This window comes from Micromys minutus (genome assembly GCF_963924665.1).
Source record: "Micromys minutus genome assembly, chromosome: 24".
In the NCBI taxonomy this organism is placed as follows: Eukaryota; Metazoa; Chordata; class Mammalia; order Rodentia; family Muridae; genus Micromys; species Micromys minutus.
This window is the reverse complement of record NC_137959.1, coordinates 30,335,397-30,340,816: the sequence shown is the minus strand read 5'-3', so window position 1 is coordinate 30,340,816 and position 5,420 is coordinate 30,335,397.

Below are 5,420 nucleotides of genomic sequence, written 5' to 3'. Positions count from 1 at the left end.
ACAACCTTCTATGAGCTGCAACCGAAATTCATTTGCTATGTGAAAATAAAAAGTCCTTCGTAGTTTATGAAGGTCATTTGAGTTGACCTATTGTTATAAACCAAATTGAGAGTGCTTTGCTAGGTGTGGCTGTGTGTATTCTGAGCTCTTGGGAAGCAGAGACGGAAAGGATGCAAGTTTGAGACTAGCCTGGGCTACATATTGAGACTGTCAAAAAGAAAAAGAGGACTATCGGGTTAGAATCCTGGGTAGTTTGTCAAAAGCCAGCATCCCCTCAGGAACATGTGAAGCTAGTTCCCACCTGCCAGACAACCATTCTTATCTCAATCAAAAGGGACATGGCTCTCTCATTAACATGGTGCCTGTGGTGCCTAGCAACACATCAAGGTCTACCTTGGCCTCCAGACTCCCTCAGTCTCTGCTCAGAAGTGCTTGTTCTACACTTTACAGCTCACAGGTCCCTTCCTTCCAGGATCCCATTCCCTGGAAATTTCCCTCACTCAACTTTCCCTAGAGAGACAGCCTCTGCTAGTTTGGAATAAACGGCTCCCTTTGCCGCCTGTCTTAGTCAGGGTTTCTATTCCTGCACAAACATCATGACCAAGAAGCTAGTTGGGGAGGAAAGGGTTTATTCAGCTTACACTTCCATATCACTGTTTATCACCAAAGGAAGTCAGGACTGGAACTCAAGCAGGTCAGGAAGCAGGAACTGATGCAGAGGCCATGGAGGGATGTTACTTACTGGCTTGCTTCCCATGGCTTGCTCAGCTTGCTTTCTTATAGAACCCAGGTCCACCACCCCAGAGATGGCACCACCCACAATTGGCTGGGCCCTCCCCCCTTGATCACTAGTTGAGAAAATGCCTTACAGCTGGATCTCATGGAGTCATTTCCCCAACTGAGACTCCTTTCTCTGTGATAACTCCAGCTTGTGTCAAGTTGACACAAAACCAGCCAGTACACCGCAACAACTTCATTTTCTTTCTTGAGGACCTCCCATTCATCGATGCAAGACACAAATCAGAGAAAGCATTAGCGGTTGTGTCCTACACTGTAGTGATGGTGGAGCTAGGAGAGAAGACAGGACTTAGGGTAGAAGCATCTCTCCCCCAAGACTGGGGCCTTGTTGCCCGAGGGGGTATGGCTGGCTCTCACAGGAATCATTGAGGACAAAAGAAACACAAGTCCCCAGACAGACCTGAATGCTATGAGCAATGTGCCAAGTCCATCACCACCGCTCAGGGAAACACTAGTGACTTTGGGGACTTCTTGTGCTGAAGAGCTGGTCCACACCTGGACACGTTTAACAGCAATGACTAATGAGGCTGTCTATGCTTCCACCAGGAGACAGAGGACTCTTGGGACTCCACCACCCCGGCTTTTTATTTCTAATGACATCAACAAGGCTTCACAGTTCCTGGTCCTGCCTTCCCCCTCGGTGTGGAGGAGGGACCCCAGAGCACCATTTGACCCACAAGCAATGCCCACTGCATACAGAGTCCTGGGACGAAGGCCTGTTTCATACAAGACCATGGGAATTCTATGGCCTTGTAATGACCACAAACAGAAACACAACGGAAACTCAAAGACAGTGCAGTGCCAATCCATGTCTCCCATGTCCTGGCTGGTCTTATGTCAACTTGACACAAGCTAGAGTCATCTGAAGAGAAACCCGAAATTGAGAAAATGCTCCGCTGTATAATCCAACTGTAGGGCATTTTCTTAATTAGTGATTGATAGGGGAGGACCCAGCCCACTGTGGGTGGTAACATTCCCCTGGGCTGGAAGTTCTTAGGTTCTATAAGAAAGCAGACTGAGGTTGGAGAAAGAGATGGCAGTGGTTAAAAGCACTGACTGCTCTTCCAGAGGTTCTGAGTTCAAATCCCAGCAACCACATGGTGGGATCTGCAATGGGATCTGAAGCCCTCTTCTGGTGTGTCTGAACACAGCTACAGTGTACTCATATACATGAAATAAATAATTCTAAAACAAACAGACAAACAAACCAACCAAAGAAAGCAGACTGAAGCCAAGTAGTGGCCCAAGCCTTTAATCCCAGCACTCAAGAGACAGAGGTTGGCAGGTTGTGAGTTCAAGACCTCAAGGTCAGCCTAGTCTACAAATCTAGTACCAGGACAGCCAGGAAACCCTACACAAGCTACGTAAGAGAAACCCTGACTCAAGGAAAAAACAATTCCTGAAAAGAAGCTATCTGGCTGGGAACAAAACAAAACAAACTAACAAACAAAAACTCCTGGAAGGAGCCTATCTCTGCAGAGACTGATGGAGCAATTGCAATTTCAGTACTGAGAAGAAACTGGAATTTCATAGGTTGAGAGGCTAATTACCTTGGGCTGGTTTTAGCCTTCTGGAACTAACACCTTGTGATAATAAACAAAAACCTCTTAGAAGCTATAACTTAGCAGAGCATTAGCCTCTGTGCCTGTTGGTCTACAGAGTGGGGCCCTCCAAAGAGGAGGAGGGGAGGAGTTGTTGAGGGGAGGAAGAGTGAGTCAATGGTCAGGGTAATCAAGCAGCTCTGATTAGCCACGAGGTGTTTCTTTATTTATACAGGTTTCATAGAGCAAAGACAGTCTAATGATTATCCAAGAAGTAGAGATTATGTATTTGATTTTTCATTACAAGTCCAGTCACAATTAGAAAATCCAAACAGAACAGATTTTATTTTTATCATCCGTCCTGTTAGAGGAAGGATAGTACAGAATAAAGTTTATTCAGGTCATGGGAGAGTTAAGAGAGGCAGAGAGAGAGGAGAGAGAGAGAGAGAGAGAGAGAGAGAGAGAGAGAGAGAGAGAGAGAGAGAAGAGGAATAGAGGAGTAGAGGTCGGCCATGAGCATGTGGGGGGGGGGGTAAAGGGAAGGGGAAGAGGAGGGGTGAGGTTGGGAGAGCAAGAGAGGCAAGAGAGAGAGGAGGGGGCAAGCAGCCCCTTTTACAGTGTCAGGTCACTGGGACGGCGCATACCTGGCTACTGCCAGGTAATTGAGGGGTGGGGTTTACAGAATCCCTACAACTCCAATGTAAAGAATCTAAGACATCTCCTCCAAATCAAACAGGTTATATGACAACCTGCTTTTAGGTTGGCAGCATCTGTGGTCTGAAAACACTTCAGACAAACAGAAAATATCTAACCTGGTCTTTTTATGAATAGTGAACATTAATACCTAACTTATATGTTTCATCAGCTATGCTATAACATAGGAAATGTTTGGTCAATCAATTTTATCTGCTGAGTGCTATTCCTCCAGGGGCGTACCCTGTATGGCCCTCTAGATACATTTTCAAAAATCTCTAAGCATATGGTAAAAAGGGGGCCTTGAGTCTGTAACCTTTTCTCCTGGCCAGTCAGAGTTTGCCAGTTGTCCCTGTTTATCCTACGCTAATTATGCTGTTTGAGTTTGTTCAGGGGCAGATACCCCCAAGAAGATTCCTGGAGTGTGGGGGGACTATATACCCTTTCCTCAGTCTGGAGTGTCGGTAAGTTTGTGGGCCTGGTTTCCCTGGAATGACTTTGATGCGCCTAGGCTTTTGGCACCTCTGCAAATACCACAGCCAACAACAGAGTAAACGATCAGAGGGTTCGGTTCAGCACAACTCAGTAGCCAGTGTTGGTTCAAACTTCAAGAGTGTGACCCCAATAGTTTATTCCCACATTTAGGCACAGCACAGTCTGATGAGAAGTCTCTTGGTGCTAGTCAACTCAACTCCATGCAGAGCTTACGACATGACTACATTCAACATGACTACATACGACTGGACAACGTTAAAGCTCTTTGTAAAGTAAAATGGGTTCTATAGATCGAGAAAACAAGTTCAAGACAAAGGTCATGGGGGAGGGTCTGGTGTGCTCTTGGCCACACTGATAGCACAAAGGTCACCAGGCTATTAACCACATCTACTCCAGCCTCTTCCTTTGAAGAGACAACCCCCCACCCATGTTTAACATTCTTGGTTCCCCCAGTGCTTATCAGTGAACGTAAGAACCTCTGTTGTGCTATACCATGTGACCCAAGCTTTAAGTCTCCCCAGTAAACCTGAGGATGTGTGCGGTGAAGTAAGAAGTCATTCGTGTGTGGGTGGATGCTTCGGACAGACCCATAATTTCTGGGTCCTTGTAAACTGGAGTCTCCTAAGGCAAGGCACAGCCTGGCGTGTCACCGTATTTATACAATAGCAGTGACGTAGAGTGGAGCACAGCCCGATCTCAGTACTGAGGGTGACCTTGAACTCCTGGCCCTGAAGGGAAAAATAAAAAGGGAGAACAGGACTGCTCCTAGGTTTGACGGAGGAGAGAGAAAGAGAGAAAGAGAGAATAGCCAGAGGCAGAGACATTGGAGAGTCCAGAGGGGCCATGTCCCTGAGCTGGGACAAAGAAGGAGATTGGGGAGGGGACAGCCAGAAGAGGAGGAGGCCAGGAAGGTTAAAAAAGGACTAGATGGGGGGCTGGAGAGAAGAGCACCTACCAACTGTTCTTCCAGAGGTTATTCTCAGCAACCACACGGTGGCCCACAACCATCTATAGTGAGGTCTGATGCCCTCTTCTGGTGTGTCTGACGACAGCTACAGTGGACTTACACAGAATAAATTTTTAAAAAAATTTTTTAAAAAAGGACCAGATGATATATAATCTAGCCAAAATGGCTAGATCATATGAGGAAGAACTGCTCTGGGAAGGCAGGTCAGCTCCTGGGCAGGAAAGTTCAGGGTAGGGGGCAGGGTACACCAGCCATAGCTTGTACTGAGTAAAGACTGAAGGATGCTAGGAGAATATGGTGGCCAGATCTGCTTTCATATGTTAAACAGGCATCTCAGTTTGTCCTAGATTTGAAACAAACAGATCCTTCGGGCCAAGTGCTGGGTGAAGGCCCCTGCCACCTCCAACATGTTATTTCTCTTGTTTATCATTTAAAAAAAAAGTGTGTGTGTGTGTGCCCACAGAGGTCAGATGAGGATGCTGGATCCCCTGTAGCTGAGTTACAAGTGGTTGTGTGCAGCCCTGTTAGGTGCTGGGAACTAAAACAGGTCCCCTGGAAAAGCGGTCAGTTACCCTTTGACTTCCTGACAAGTCCCTACAAGTTCTGTAGGATAACTTTACCATTTTTGTTCTGTTTTTGGGACAGGGTCTCACCATGTAGCCTTGACTGTCCTGGAACTTAACTGCTTACATCAGGTTGGCCTTCAGTTCACAGAGATCAGCTTGCGTCCCACTGCTGGGATTAAAGGCGTGTGTCACCACGTCCCACAAATAGAAGTTTTACTTAAGGAGATTTAAAACCTTTTTGTTCAGTTCTATATTCTGACGTAAATCTTCGGATAAAGTTTCACCTGTGGCTCCACAAACACTTCCCCGTGGCTGCTGTCTCCCCGCCAGCTTTGCTCTGGCTTCCTAGAAGGGCCACAC